Source organism: Solanum lycopersicum, chromosome 2, assembly GCF_036512215.1.
Source record: "Solanum lycopersicum chromosome 2, SLM_r2.1".
Lineage (NCBI taxonomy): Eukaryota > Viridiplantae > Streptophyta > Magnoliopsida > Solanales > Solanaceae > Solanum > Solanum lycopersicum.
This window is the reverse complement of record NC_090801.1, coordinates 30569690-30586906: the sequence shown is the minus strand read 5'-3', so window position 1 is coordinate 30586906 and position 17217 is coordinate 30569690.

The following is a 17217-nucleotide window of genomic DNA, read 5'->3' as shown; positions in this document are numbered from 1 at the left end:
CGGACCGTCGCAGGCACGACGGCCCGTCACAGGTTGCGCAAGTCCCAGGCAGAATCGGATTTCCTTACACGTTTTAAGGGACGTTTTGGGACTATTCTTTCCTTAATTATAGATTTCGTGGGGTTATATTAAATACTAAAATTCTTGAGGGATAAAAGAGGTAACTTTTGGTTAATTAGTGGGGTATTATTGCCATCTTTTACACTTAATTATATATTAACTAGGTTAAAATAAAGAGGGTTTGAATAAAGAAAATAGAGAGAACAAGGAGAGAGAGAAATTGATCGATCAAGAGGCAGGGGAATATCAAAGCTTGGGAAATTGCTTGTTGATTCCAATTCTTCGGTGGAGGTAGGTTATGGTTTTCATGCTTCATAAGTAAACTCTTAATAGTGAATGATATGTATTGGTAGTATTGTAAACCCTACTATATGCTTAATGGTATGTTTGCATGAATATGATTATGTGATTGTGATAAGATAAGCATGATGAAAATATTGAATCCCAAATCTTGAAAAGAAACTTTAATATATATTATTAATGATGATGCCTTGGTATAGAAGAAGGCTTGATGAATTAAAGTAATGGGATTGATGATGCCTTGGATAGAGAAGGCTTGATGATTTACAGAATGATATTAGTGGATCGGATTGTCACGTTCCGACACATAGTATTAGTGGATCGGAGTGTCACGTTCCGACACATAGTATTAGTGGATCGGAGTGTCACGTTCCGACACATAGAATTAGGGGATCGGAGTGTCACGTACCGACACATGTAGGGGATCGGAGTATCACGTTCCGACACATGTAGGGGATCGGAGTGTCACGTACCGACACATGTAGGGGATCGGAGTGTCACGTTCCGACACATAGAATTAGGGGATCGGAGTGTCACGTTCCGACACATAGAATTAGGGGATCGGAGTGTCACGTACCGACACATAGTAGTAGGGGATCGGAGTGTCACGTACCGACACAAGAGGAGGAAAGATAATGAATCTTGAAAGATGATAATATACTCAACTTAATATACTTAATTCCCAAATGAGTATGGTATTGAGGCTTGAGCCCTCATGGATGAACTCGATGGTACTTACTGATGATTATAGTACTTGTTGTTGCTACATGTTGAGTTTTATAGTTTATTTATGATATTACTTGATATATACTGTTCTCTATTTTGAGTTGACCGATGATATCTACTCAGTACCCGTGTTTTGTACTGACCCCTACTTTTATGTTTTTCTTCTTGTTATTTGTGGAGTGCAGCAAACGTGCCGTCATCTTCGACTCAACAGTAACTCAAGCTAGTCTTCGTCACACCGGATCTTCAGGGGGAGCTAATGCTTCTAGCTTTGACTGGATCTTCTCCTTCATGTCTTGATGCCTTGAACCTCCGGCATGGACTAGCTTCTTATGTATTTTTAGCTTTTAGAATACTCTTAGTTTAGTCATTTGATCGTAGATGTTCTTGTGATGATGACTTCCAGATTTTGGGGAATAATAGATGTTGAATTTTAGAAGTTAATGAATTGATTTTATTAATGAGTTTAAGTCTTCCGCATTACTTTATGTTGATATTACCTTGAAATGTTAAGGTTTAGATTGGTTGGTTCGCTCACATAGGAGGGTAAGTGTGGGTGCCAGTCGCGGCCCAGATTTGGGTCGTGACAAACTTGGTATCAGAGCATTAGGTTCGTTGGTCTCATCACACAAGAACAGGTCTAGTAGAGTCTTAAGGAACGGTAGGGGGACGCCTTTACTTTTCCTTGAGAGGCTATAAGACTTTAGGAAAAATTTCACTCTTTCATTCTTTCTTTCGTGCTACTACTTGAGTCCAATTGGTATCTAGGCAATACGAATTGGTATCTGACCATCTTCACTCTCTTTCGCAGATGGTTAGAACTAGAGCAACGACTACGTCCACACCAACACCGGCCAGACAAGAAACAACTGAGCCAGCCACTGGGGCTGTGGCTCGAAGAAGAACAGCGGCAAGGGGCCGTGGTAGAGGTCATGGGAGGACGTCCTCTAGAGGAAGAGGACGAGCACCGAGCCCATCTGGTACTAGGGCGGTGACTCCTCCACCGACTGAGGAAGTAATAAGAGAAGGGGAGGATGGGGAAACTGAACAAGTGCAGAATGAGGGATTGCCACCCCAACCTACCCCAGAGATGATCAATCAGGTTCTGGCTTATCTTAGCGGGTTATCTGATCAGGGCCAGACACCCCCAGTGTTTTCTGCACCAGCACCTCAGGCTCCGGAGGTACAACATGCGGCTACTATGGCTCCCCGCATGGATGTTCCATTGGAAATAGGCACGTTTCCACGTCTGACTACTAGGCCTATAATGACAAGTGATCAGCATGAACTTTTCAGTAAGTTCTTGAAATTGAAACCTCCGGTCTTCAAGGGTGCTGAATCGGAGGATGCTTATGATTTTCTGGTTGACTGTCACGAGCTACTACACAAGATGGGTATAGTAGAACGGTTTGGTGTGGAGTTTGTGACTTATCAGTTTCAAGGGAACGCCAAAATGTGGTGGCGGTCACATATCGAGTGTCAACCACTAGAGGCACCACCTATGACTTGGGCCTCATTCTCTAGCTTGTTTATGGAGAAGTATATCCCCCGGACTTTGAGGGATAGGAAAAGGGATGAGTTCTTGAGCCTAGAGCAAGGTAGGATGTCGGTCAATGCTTATGAGGCTAAGTTTCGTGCACTATCCAGATATGCCACTCAACTCCGTTTCAGTCCTCAAGAGCGGATACGCCGGTTTGTGAAGGGGTTGAGGTCAGAATTGCGGATTTCGGCCTTACAGGTAGCGGCAACGGCAAAATCCTTCCAAGAAGTGGTAGACTTCGTGATAGAAGTGGAAGGAGTGAAGCCAGACGACTTCACCACAACATCGACATCAAAAAGGTTTCGAAAGGGAGGTGAGTTTAATGGTTCTTACACTAGAGGACAGGGTTCAGGAAGTTACTCAGTCCGACCAATTCAGTCTTCACTACAGACTGTAGTTGGGGGACCACCTCAGACCGGTCAACACTTCTCCGAGGGGCCTATGCTTGACTCCAGAGAGTGTTATGGATGTGGGGAGATTGGACATATTAGGAAAAATTGTCCCAGACAAAGTTGTAGACCCCCAATAGCTAGAGGTAGAGGTGGTCATGGTAGAGGCCGTTATTCTGGAGGACGTGGTGGTCGAGGTAATGGTGGTCACCAAAACGGCAGAGGTAATGGGCAAACTAGGGCCACTACATCACAACATGGTAGGGGCAACGGACAGACGAACGATAGGGCCCATTGTTACGCTTTCCCTGGGCGGTCTGAAGCGGAGGCATCTGATGCTGTCATCACAGGTAATCTTCTGGTTTGTGATTGCATGGCTTCTGTATTGTTTGATCCTGGATCCACGTTTTCTTATGTATCTTGCTCATTTGCTAATGGTCTAAATTTACATTGTGAATTACTTGATATGCCTATTCGTGTCTCTACTCCGGTGGGTGAGTCTGTGGTAGTTGAAAAGGTATATAGGTCTTGTTTGGTAAACTTTGTGGGGAGCAACACTTATGTAGATTTGGTTATCTTAGAAATGGATGATTTTGATGTGATTCTGGGTATGACTTGGCTTTCTCCGCAATTTGCAATCTTGGATTGTAATGCTAAAACGGTGACGTTAGCCAAGCCTGGGACAGACCCATTAGTGTGGGAGGGTGACTACACTTCCAATCCGGTGCGTATCATCTCCTTTCTTCGTGCTAAGAAAATGGTTAGTAAAGGGTGTTTAGCTTTCTTGGCACATCTCAAGGATGACACTACCCAAGTACCTTCGATTGAGTCGGTTTCGGTGGTCCGTGAGTTTCCGGATGTGTTCCCTGCAGATCTTCCTGGTATGCCACCAGATAGGAATATTGATTTCTGTATTGACCTTGAACCGGGTACTCACCCCATTTCTATACCCCCTTATAGAATGGCTCCCGCGGAGTTAAGAGAGTTAAAAGCCCAACTTCAAGAGTTGTTAAACAAAGGCTTTATTAGACCAAGTGCATCTCCTTGGGGTGCTCCGGTTTTGTTTGTGAAGAAGAAGGATGGGAGTTTTCGAATGTGTATAGACTACAGACAACTAAACAAGGTAACCATAAAGAACAAGTATCCTCTTCCTCGCATTGATGACTTGTTCGATCAGTTACAAGGTGCTTGTGTCTTCTCTAAGATTGACTTGAGATCCGGTTATCATCAATTGAAAATACGGGCAACGGATGTGCCAAAGACTGCTTTTCGAACGAGGTATGGGCATTACGAATTTGTAGTGATGTCTTTTGGTCTTACGAATGCCCCTGCTGCATTCATGAGCTTGATGAACAGGATTTTTAAGCCATATTTGGACCTCTTCGTGATCGTATTTATTGATGATATACTGATATACTCAAAGAGCAAGAAGGAACATGAAGAACATTTGAGAATGGTATTGGAAATGTTGAGGGAGAAAAAGCTTTATGTCAAGTTCTCTAAGTGTGAGTTTTGGCTAGATGCAATGTCCTTCTTGGGGCACGTGGTTTCTAAGGAAGGAGTAATGGTGGATCCTTCTAAGATTGAAATAGTGAAGAATTGGGTAAGACCTACTAATGTGTCAGAAATAAGGAGCTTTGTTGGGTTAGCTAGCTACTACCGCCGATTCGTCAAGGGATTCTCTTCTATTGTTTCCCAACTGACGAACTTGACTAAGCAAAATGTTCCATTTGTATGGTCGGATGACTGTGAGGAAAGCTTTCAGAAGCTCAAGACTTTGTTGACTACCGCACCTATCCTTACCTTGCCAGTAGAGGGTAAGAACTTCATTGTTTATTGTGATGCATCCTATTCTGGTTTGGGTGCAGTACTAATGCAAGAGAAGAGTGTGATTGCTTATGCTTCAAGACAATTAAAAGTGCATGAACGTAACTATCCAACTCATAATTTGGAATTGGCTGCGGTAGTGTTTGCATTAAAGCAATGGAGACACTATTTATATGGGGTTAAGTGTGAGGTCTATACGGATCATCGTAGCCTACAGTATGTCTTTACTCAGAAAGATTTGAACTTGAGACAGAGAAGATGGATGGAACTACTGAAGGACTACGACATCACCATTTTGTATCATCCGGGGAAGGCGAATGTTGTGGCGGATGCTTTAAGTAGAAAAGCGGGAAGCATGGGAAGTCTAGCTCACTTGCAAGCTTCTAGACGCCCATTGGCTAGAGAGGTTCAGACTCTAGCTAATGACTTGATGAGATTAGAAGTAAATGAGAAGGGAGGATTGTTGGCTTCTGTGGAGGCAAGATCTTTCTTCCTTGACAAGATTAAGGGAAGACAGTCTGATGATGAGAAACTGCGCAGAATTCAAGATAAGGTATTGCGAGGAGAGGCTAAGGAAGCACAAATCGATGAGGAAGGTGTTTTGAGAATCAAGGGAAGGGTATGTGTACCCCGCGTCGATGATTTGATCAACACTATTCTGACAGAGGCTCATAGTTCAAGGTATTCGATACATCCGGGTGCAACCAAGACGTACCGTGACCTAAAGCAACACTTTTGGTGGAGTAGAATGAAGCGTGACATTGTGGATTTTATTGCCAATTGTCCAAACTGTCAACAAGTAAAGTATGAACACCAAAGGCTCGGAGGAACACTTCAGAGAATGCCCATTCCGGAATGGAAGTGGGAAAGAATTGCAATGGATTTTGTGGTTGGTCTTCCGAAGACAATGGGTAAGTATGACTCCATTTGGGTGATTGTTGATAGGTTAACTAAATCTGCTCATTTCATTCCGGTCAAGGTGACTTACAATGCAGAAAAGTTAGCCAAACTTTACATCTCGGAAGTGGTGCGATTGCATGGGGTTCCACTATCCATCATATCAGATAGAGGTACGCAGTTTACTTCTAAGTTTTGGAAAACATTGCATGCGGAATTGGGTACTAGGTTGGACCTTAGTACTGCGTTCCATCCTTAGACCGATGGTCAGTCTGAGAGAACGATTCAAGTGTTGGAAGATATGCTTCGTGCGTGCGTGATAGAATTTGGTGGCCATTGGGATAGCTTCTTACCCTTAGCGGAGTTTTCATACAATAATAGCTATCACTCAAGCATTGATATGGCTCCATTTGAAGCATTGTATGGTAGGAGATGTAGGTCTCCCATTGGTTGGTTTGATGCATTTGAGGTTAGGCCTTGGGGTACTGACCTTTTGAGGGATTCGATAGAGAAAGTGAAGTTTATTCAAGAAAAGCTTCTAGCGGCGCAAAGTAGACAAAAAGAATATGCAGATCGAAAGGTTAGAGACTTAGAGTTCATGGAGGGTGAACAAGTCTTGTTGAAAGTTTCACCAATGAAAGGGGTGATGCGGTTTGGTAAAAGGGGTAAACTAAGTCCAAGGTACATTGGACCATTTGAAGTACTTAAGCGAGTAGGAGAGGTGGCTTATGAGTTAGCCTTGCCTCCAGGGCTGTCCGGAGTACATCCGGTATTCCATGTGTCTATGTTGAAAAGATATCATGGGGATGGAAATTACATTATCCGTTGGGATTCAGTTTTGCTTGATGAGAACTTGTCTTATGAGGAGGAGCCTGTTGCTATTCTAGATAGAGAAGTTCGCAAGTTGAGGTCAAGAGAGATTGCATCCATCAAGGTGCAAGGGAAGAATCGACCGGTTGAAGAAGCCACTTGGGAGAAGGAGGCGGATATGCGAGAAAAATACCCACATCTGTTTAAAGATTCAGGTACTCCTTCTCGCCCTTGTTTTTCTTCTTGTGATCATTCGGGGATGAACGCTGGGTAAATTGGTATCTATTGTAACGACCTGTTTATTCGTTTTGAGCAGCAGATTTTATTTCTGGAAAAACAGGTTGAGGCGACGGACCCCACGACGGACCGTCATGGGCACGACGGACCGTCGCAGGGTCTCGTTTCAAAACACTTAAAAAATCTGAAATTGGGTACTGAAAATCGACTCTCTGAACTTCGTGACGGAATGGCAGGACGGACCGTCATAGATTGTTCAGTGGAAATTGACTCTCTGACCCTTGCGACGACCTGCAGGACGGACCGTCGCAGGCACGACGGCCCGTCACAGGTTGCGCAAGTCCCAGGCAGAATCGGATTTCCTTACACGTTTTAAGGGACGTTTTGGGACTATTCTTTCCTTAATTATAGATTTTGTGGGGTTATATTAAATACTAAAATTCTTGAGGGATAAAAGAGGTAACTTTGGGTTAATTAGTGGGGTATTATTGCCATCTTTTACACTTAATTATATGTTAACTAGGGTAAAAGAAAGAGGGTTTGAATAAAGAAAATAGAGAGAACAAGGAGAGAGAGAAATTGATCGATCAAGAGGCAGAGGGAATATCAAAGCTTGGGAAATTGCTTGTTGATTCCAATTCTTCGGTGGAGGTAGGTTATGGTTTTCATGCTTCATAAGTAAACTCTTAATAGTGAATGATATGTATTGGTAGTATTGTAAACCCTACTATATGCTTAATGGTATGTTTGCATGAATATGATTATGTGATTGTGATAAGATAAGCATGATGAAAATATTGAATCCCAAATCTTGAAAAGAAACTTTAATATACATTATTAATGATGATGCCTTGGTATAGAAGAAGGCTTGATGAATTAAAGTAATGGGATTGATGATGCCTTGGATAGAGAAGGCTTGATGATTTACAGAATGATATTAGTGGATCGGATTGTCACGTTCCGACACATAGTATTAGTGGATCAGAGTGTCACGTTCCGACACATAGTATTAGTGGATTGGAGTGTCACGTTCCGACACATAGAATTAGGGGATCGGAGTGTCACGTACCGACACGTGTAGGGGATCGGAGTGTCACGTTCCGACACATGTAGGGGATCGGAGTGTCACGTACCGACACATAGTAGTAGGGGATCGGAGTGTCACGTACCGACACAAGAGGAGGAAAGATAATGAATCTTGAAAGATGATAATATACTCAACTTAATATACTTAATTCCCAAATGAGTATGGTATTGGGGCTTGAGCCCTCATGGATGAACTCGATGGTACTTACTGATGATTATAGTACTTGTTGTTGCTACATGTTGAGTTTTATAGTTGATTTATGATATTACTTGATATATACTGTTCTCTATTTTGAGTTGACCGATGATATCTACTCAGTACCCGTGTTTTGTACTGACCCCTACCTTTATGTTTTTCTTCTTGTTATTTGTGGAGTGCAGCAAACGTGCCGTCATCTTCGACTCAACAGTAACTCAAGCCAGTCTTCGTCACACCGGATCTTCAGGGTGAGCTAACGCTTCTAGCTTGGACTGGATCTTCTCCTTCATGTCTTGATGCCTTGAACCTCCGGCATGGACTAGCTTCTTATGTATTTTTAGCTTTTAGAATACTCTTAGTTTAGTCATTTGATCGTAGATGTTCTTGTGATGATGACTTCCAGATTTTGGGGAATAATAGATGTTGAATTTTAGAAGTTAATGAATTGATTTTATTAATGAGTTTAAGTCTTCCGCATTACTTTATGTTGATATTACCTTGAAATGTTAAGGTTTAGATTGGTTGGTTCGCTCACATAGGAGGGTAAGTGTGGGTGCCAGTCGCGGCCCGAATTTGGGTCATTACAATATATATATATATATATATATATATATATATATATATATATATATATATATATATATATATATATATATATATATATTAATGACATTAGTTATGTGTACTAACTTATTGCAAAATGACTTATCAAAAAAGGTCATGTGTCAAAAAAAATTGTTCACTTGCTTCAAGAGAGTGTGCACTCTCTATGATATGTCAACATTTAAAGTGTATTTATTATATTTTAAAATAATTTAGAAAATATTAGGACCCTAGTTAAGTTTATGTGTGCCATTGAAATTGTAGGTATAATCTGAGAAGTTATGCTATTTTTTCCAAAATTTTAAGTACAAATAAATAATTTTAATGAAACATCAAAACAATAATGATCTCATGAAAATATTTCGAATAGCAAAAAAATTATCGAATTTAAATTGACAAATGATTCAAATTATATTGAAGTAAAGATGTATTAGTTCAAATTAATATTATATATTAATGTAATTAAGTTAATTATTTATTGTATTTGTTTGGAATGAATTAATGACACGTGTCAAATGAAGTGACACATTAAGTCAAGTAAGAAAGTCCATAGAATTTTGCCATGTGCAAAGTGACAAATATGTCTAGTCAAATTTAAAAAAATAAAAAATTACATGTACAAATAACATGTTATAATCAATCGAATGTCACCAAGTCCACTGATTGGTCGAAAAGAGTATCTTCGTCATAAACTATAAATAAAGAATTCATAATTAGTAAAAAAGATATCAAATATCTAATAAGAAGTCAAAGAAAGCTCGTGGATAAAACAATGTAAATTTCTCTTCTAACTACAACTATAAGTTTAAGCATTGAAGCAACCATATTTGAATATAAATTTAGATCAAGCTAAACATTCCTTGAATTCAAGTACAAGTCAAGATCAAATTCTTTAATATTTAAAATCAAACACATAAGCCCTTATATTCAAGTTTAACTAAATCTAGCTCAACCATTTGAATTAAACACAGCTTTAGATCAACTTCATCAAAACAAAATTTAAGACCAAGCTTCAAAACTAGAATTCAAGGACAAGTAAAATCAAATTCTAACTCAATCTTAAAGTGACTACAATTTACTTTTTAAAAGAATAATCAGAGAACATAGACATACTATCACAATTCACTGGATTTGAGATAAAACACTGTAATTTTTGTGATCTTTTCATGTATTGACCATTATTTTCTCGACACAATATTTATTGTCTAAAAATGTAATATTATTAATGTTTGTGGGATTGTTTGAAACACACAGTTGACTTATTGAAAAGGCCTAATACATTGGTGACCACTTAAAGTTGGCATCAATTTTCACTTAAAGACCTAAAATTGATTTTGTTCATTTTGGACACATCATGTCATGCTCACTGTGATTTTGGCATTTTTTGGACAATCAGCCAAATGTGTAAGGTGTGTGAAACACACTCGCCGATGACGTGTCAAAGTGACAATTAAATAAAAACATGTGGCATATATATTAAAAATTAATTTTTAAATAAAGACTTTTAAATAAAAAAAAAGGTGGGGGCGGGGTCAATCAGCCAATGACATCTATCATTTTTTAAACACATATAAATTCAAAAAAAATTATGCACAACCCACCCCCTAGATTATCTTCTCCAACACTCCCACCCCAGATCCCTAACCCCTCCCCCCGCCTAAATCATCTTCCCCGCCACCGAATCTCTAGCCCCTCCTCCACCCCAATCATTCTCCCCACTAGCCCCACAACCTGAACCCCCACCTGAACCCCCACCTGAACCCCCACCCGAACCATCCAAATCGTTTTTCAACTGAAGTTCTTCTTTTCAAGTTTATGATCAGTTCTTGACTCGCGCAAAATTATTTTCTTCAATCCTCCTTCTTTGTTTTTTCTGTCGGTTCTATGTTTTTCATAATCAAATTAATTATAGTTTGATCTACTATAATTTTAGTTGTCTTTGTTTTAACTAATTAGCACTATCGAATCTTTTTCTCCACAAAAGGAGTTGATGTTTTGGGAGATGGTGATGAAAAATTGGGAAAGAAGAGAAGAAAAAAATAAATTAAAATTTAATTGAATAAGTTTTTCACGCGTCAGAAGCAAGTGAGATACACTTCCTATGACACACCAGCAAAAGTGCCAAATAGATATAGTGGGACATGACATGAGGGGTCTATAATGAATAAGGTATAATTAAGGTGTCTAAGTGAAAATTGATGTCAACTTTAGGTGGCTACTGATAAGTTTGGCCTATTGAAATAAGTTGATGCACTTACTTTTGATTTTTTAATCTTATGAAAATTACAAATCCTTTTTATCGAATCTATGACCAACTTGTTGAAAGATTTTTAAAAAAAATATTTTCATCCTTAAGTCATTTTTTTATACGATGCATTCTTAAATAGCCTTGAAAAATGATCATCCAATACTCTTTTTTTGCATATGAATATATCAACAAATTATTTAACATAGTTTTTTAAGTTCTTTACCTCTCAGCATATAAATGTGCTATATGAAAAAAATAATTTAAATATTATAATTATTCATAGCATATGAATGTAATTTATCTTAGTGAACCATTTAACATGAATTTTCAAACTCTTTATCTCTTTGCCAGTGAATGCATTTATTAATCGACTAATAAGAGTTTGATTGACATTGATATTAAAACTATTTATTTTAGAATTACTTTTTAAAATAACTTTTCATGCTTTTGAAAAAAGATAACTTGTGTTTGATAAATTCATTTGAAAAGTACTTTTGATAATCAATTGTGTTTAACTAGTTTTTTAAAAAAATATATTCTTGAGAGTCAAATTATATATATATATATATATATATGATAAAAAAAGAAAGAGAGAGAGAGATATCAATGCACTTTTAATATTAAGAGTATTTCAGATATTTGTTATAAAATTTTAATTAAATTTTTGTTTTTATTAAATTAAAATGTACATTTCAAATTTTTAATCAATATTATATATAGACGAGTAAATGAATAAATTAAATATTGATATAATATTAACATAATGATTTAAATATAATTAAAAATATCAAGAAAACTAAATTTAAAAATCATTTCACAAATTAAATCACAACATATGAAAATCTCATCACAATAAATAAATTAATTAATTAATATAGGAGATATATTGATAAATATGTATATATGATAGGGATATTTTAATCTTGCAATAAATAATTTTCTACTTTTATTTGTGCTTTTTGAAGAAGCTGAATTTTTTAACTTCTTTTCAACAATAAAAAAATTATTCATGCTTATGTTTAAAAGAAGCTTTATTGATTCGTAAACATTGTTTTTTTTAAAAGAAGCTTTATTGATTCGTAAACATTGGTTTTTTTAAATAAATATTTTTTATTCAAACTAAATTATTTTAGCCTTTCAATAATAATGTCAAACAAACTATTAATTTCTATATATAAAAAAAAACTATTGAGATTAACTAAAACATTAATCCAATGACTTCTAAAAGAACTGATTATTGTACAGATAAAATATTTAATTAATTTTTGAAGGACCTTTAAACTTTCAAATTTCTACTTTCATTTTTCCAACTCTAATATAGTACTTCGTCTTATATAGTAATTGTCTACTATACTATTTTAGGATTTCTAACAATACTTGTTCATTTTATAAAATTAACAAATAATTTTTTACACTTACTAATTTATCATTATCATTAATTGTAAAAATTTCCTTATTGTTATGAAACTATATAAACTCAGAAGAAGAAGAAGAAAGTAGGGAGAAGAGAAAAGACTTCTTATTTATCTTGAAGTACATTCAGGATTCATTGATCCTTTTCCAATCTTCTTTACAATGAAGGAAAACCCTTTATTTATAGGGAAAACCTTACTTGGTCCTCAAGTAGGATTCCTAACCATATCCTACAAGGACTCCACATAATTAGACATTCACTATAACACAAATATGTTTATAACACTCCCCCTTGAATGTCGGTAGATTATGTGCCTCGTTAAAGCCTTACTAGATAAAATCCAGTGGGAAAAAAATCTAGTGAAGGAAAAAGAGTACACATATCTAATAATACGCATTATGGATGCCTCATTAAAAACCTTACAAGGAAAACCCAGTGGGACAAAACCTTGTGAGGAAAAAAGAGTACATCGCGTATTAACTCCCCCTAATGACAACATCAATTCAGAGACTAGAATCTTCGTTTTCTCAGCTTGTGCATCATCTTCTTGAAAGTTGTAGTTGATAGAGACTTGGTGAATAAATCAACAAAAATGTTATTTGAACATACCTCTTGCATGTCGATATCACCATTCTTGGGAGCTCATGAGTGTAGAAAAACCTTGACGAAATATGCTTTCTTCTATCTGCTTTTATGAATCTTTCCTTCAGGGTCAAAGATTTCAGCAAGTTCCTTACTTCATCTTCTTTAAGCAAATAATCTATTGCCAAGAGTTTCAATTCTAGTCATCAACTTGCATGATAACACTTGTATATGCTCTATGCATTTTGAATCTATTTAATCCTTATGAGGATGATAAACAAGTTTTCCAAAAACTTGTATATGCTTTATATTTTGAACTCATCGGATATTTTCATATCAATTTTGTCAAGTAACAACATTCAATATTAGATGTATGACATCTTCTAGTGTCTAGATTGCAAGTCAAATAAGCTTTACGCTTACCAAGATGCATCATTCCACTTTTCACTTGATAATTATTTCTACACAAGCATGCTTTAATAGATGTAGAATTCATATCCTCATAATCTTTTACAATATTGCGCGCTATTGTATCAAAGATATCGTCAACGATATACCATTTTGTATCGATTCACAATACGACAAAACTTATTGAGATCTCATCACTTCATTATTTTTAGGTAGCTACCCCTCTCATGAGGTTTCATAAAGTGTTATGTCGTAGGCTCTCCAAGAGCACATTATCTTCTTATTATGATCATTTTGATTCTTTGATCCTCTCCTCTTTTCAAGGATTATTTTATTTAGAATTGATTTGTCTATCATAGACTTTATCCTTAAGGGACATTTAATAGGAGTATTTACAACTCTTCTGTTGCTTCTAGTCTCCCCCTTATGTTAGACAAACTAACATATATCTCAATCTTTTGGAGAATCTATCTTTGTGCATCATAGTATATTCATTAATTATATATTGCACGTCAAAATTATCAGATGAAAACTATTTGGTCCCTGACCATAAACCAATTAACATAAAAATTGATCATAACTTATTGTTTGATTCATACAATTATGTTTGTATGTAATATCATATTTCATATCAACATATGAAACTTTATTTTCGTAAACAATGATTTTACTATTTGAGACATGTAGTGTCACATCATCTTGAGTATTTATCATTATTATCAAGATAAATTGTCTTGATTGCACATTCTGAAATTGTGCTCTTAACTCAATTATTTTTGCACAAATAATTTTGTGAATGTCAAACTACATATTGACAACAAACGCACATGTGATTATCTTATAGATGCATCTTTTTATCATATCACATGCTAGGTGAACGGGCCCATATTCACCTTTTATACTTTTCAGAATTTAGGGATTTAGTCCCAATTTTAGTTGATCCAATCAACTTTATCACGAGAACAAGTAGCGTAAAGAATTCTTAAAGAATCTTCTAGTTTTCAATGTATGTTCATTACTTAGTATGCACATCTTTGGGATGACCAAATTATTCATGCCAACTAATAAAATTAGTAGTACTCGTAAACTCCAAGTTTACTACGCCATGTGCCTTTTGCTTTAATAAATTTCTGATTTACTATAATATGAGTAAATTTCAATTTTATTACTCCAAGAGTAATTTTCAGATTTATTTCTTCTCAATTACTGCACCCTTTAGGTGAGTCATGATCCCATCATTGAATGAACTAATCTGAAGAAAATTGTGCATGTAACATATTATTTGTGCCAATATTTTTGCAATCTTTCTCATGCCTAGCATGGTGGCTTACATCTCATTCCCTTTAAAGAATGAATTTATATTTTTACCATTTATCAAAATTTCTCATTCTTCATGAATGAAACACAAATATGTGAGCATATCAAATAATGATAGCTTTAGTACCTCATTCAATATCTATGTGCATTATTCAATGACTTGTCTTCTTTCAGACATATTATGCACTACAACCATATTGACTTTACGTAATGAAGCAAATTCAGTAAATTTCATGACTTCTCATCAAAAACACATTAGTTTTTCTTTAGTCATTATTATATCATCAATATGGTGCATTGAGACTGACATTCAATGTCTTATCCATATAAAAGTGTTTTAGGTCATAAATTGATGGATCTTGAACCCAATATCGTATCATCATGGTGCATCAGGATTTTAACTCAATGTCTTACCCTCTTTTTGCGATTGGACATAAATCCATCGTCTTATTCTTTTGGTGCGATAAATCTATCGTCTTACCCATAATGAGGCTCAACCTCAAACCTTGAAGATATAAGAATCTTATTGCATAACTTATGCACTTTTTTTTCGTCTTCTTCATAATTCTTTAAGAATAGAACAATCGTGCTGATAACGTGTTATGAAACTATATAAACTCAGAAGAAGAAGAAAGTAGGGAGAAGAGAAAAAACTTCTTATTTATCTTGAAGTACATTCAGGATTCATTGATCCTTTTCCAATCTTCTTTACAATGAAGGAAAACCCTTTATTTATAGGAAAACCTTACTTGGTCCTCAAGTAGGATTCCTAACCATATCCTATAAGGACTCCACATAATTAGACATTCACTATAACACAAATATGTTTATAACACTTATTACATTTTTTTATGACAATGTAATTACTAATCTTAATAAATAATGATGTGATTGGTATTAGCGCTTATGTCCTAATTTATTTCCGTGTGATGTTTTATCAAGAGCACAATTTATCAGGTATTCTGCCTATACTATAGCCTGTGAGCAGTTCGATTGACAATTGTGATTATTTGCTATCTATTCATCTGAAAAATGTTATGAATTTTTCAAAGTTTAAATTTTATAAATATATCAATTTGTAAAATTTATGATATTGATGAATATATGCGACTGTTTTCTACATTTTTCATACTACACTTTCTCACTTAAATCATTTTATTTGGGAATAGTTATTTTTAACTTCATATTTTAATTAATTGTCTGTAATATTTTGTAGAATACTTAGAGTTGCTTAATGAAAGAAATATTTTCTGTATTGCCAGTAAATATAATTGATTTATATGGACTACTTAAAATAAGCATGTAGTTACTATTTATAGCATCGCTCTTAGTATTATTCGTATTCAACGCATTGCTATTTGAAATTTTTTGACAATTTTTGCTATTCAAAAATTGAGAAATTGACACTTAATTATATATCACACAAAGAATGACGCGTTAAAAAGTGAAACAAAAAACATCATATGCATATATAGGAATTAAAAAAAAAAAGCAATCAGTACTAACGCAGTAATATATATTCTTAAAAAATAATTGGATAGTTTTATATTCTAAAATAAACTAACTTAAATAATTAAAGCCTATCTCCCATTCTGACAAACTTATGTCTTCTTTTCCTTCTAATTTATAATTTGCATAACTTGTTTTTGGGTAGTTTGACATTTAATCCCTCATTATTTGCATATATTAATCGAACTCCAACATGTTTGTCACTATTGGAGTATAATTTTCTAGGAGTAATTTCCCTGGATAGTCATTCATGTTTGTGAAATTATCTAAGAATATCATTTATATTTGTTTTAGGACTATAATATCACCCAACTTTACATATTTTCTTCAAACTATACTTGACACAGAAAATACATTATCTCTCTCATATTAGGATTCATGTCATATTATTTATTTTTTATTATTAAAAACAATATACTTTAAACCTATTTAAACGTTAGGTTGCAATATGTTTTTTTTAAATATAGTTATTTATTTATGTTTTTTGAAATGTTTTTTTTAGATATATAAAGATAAATTTTAAAAATAAATGAAAAAAGGACCCCATTTCTTCGACTAACTACTAATGGAATGTTTTAACTATTTTTTAAAAATAAGTTTTTTAATTTTTTAATGTTAATTACTATTTTTTATTATAAGTTTTTAATTAATTTTTAAAATATTAATTATAGTTTTTTATGGTGCACTTTTTCTTCTCTTATTTAGATAGATATTTCTACCTTCCATTTTGTTGGAGCATTCCCTAAATCGCTGGAAGTGTGATAAATATAAATAGACGTTAAGTTTTTTTTTAAAAAATAATTCAATTTTCAGTTTTCGTTTTTTAACCTTAAAAATTGAAATTTGAAGCATATAAAGATCTTTCATTTTTTTCTCGTAACAGTCATTATTATTTTTATAAAAAAAATAGTTTGATTTTATTTTTTCCCTTTAACATTGAAATTAGAGGCATTTAAAAATCATCCATTTTTTGCCGTTACAGTTTTTTAAAACAAAAGAACTTTTTTCTATTTAAAATAGCTATATTAAAATTTTTGTTTTTTTTATTGTATTTTTAGAGCATAT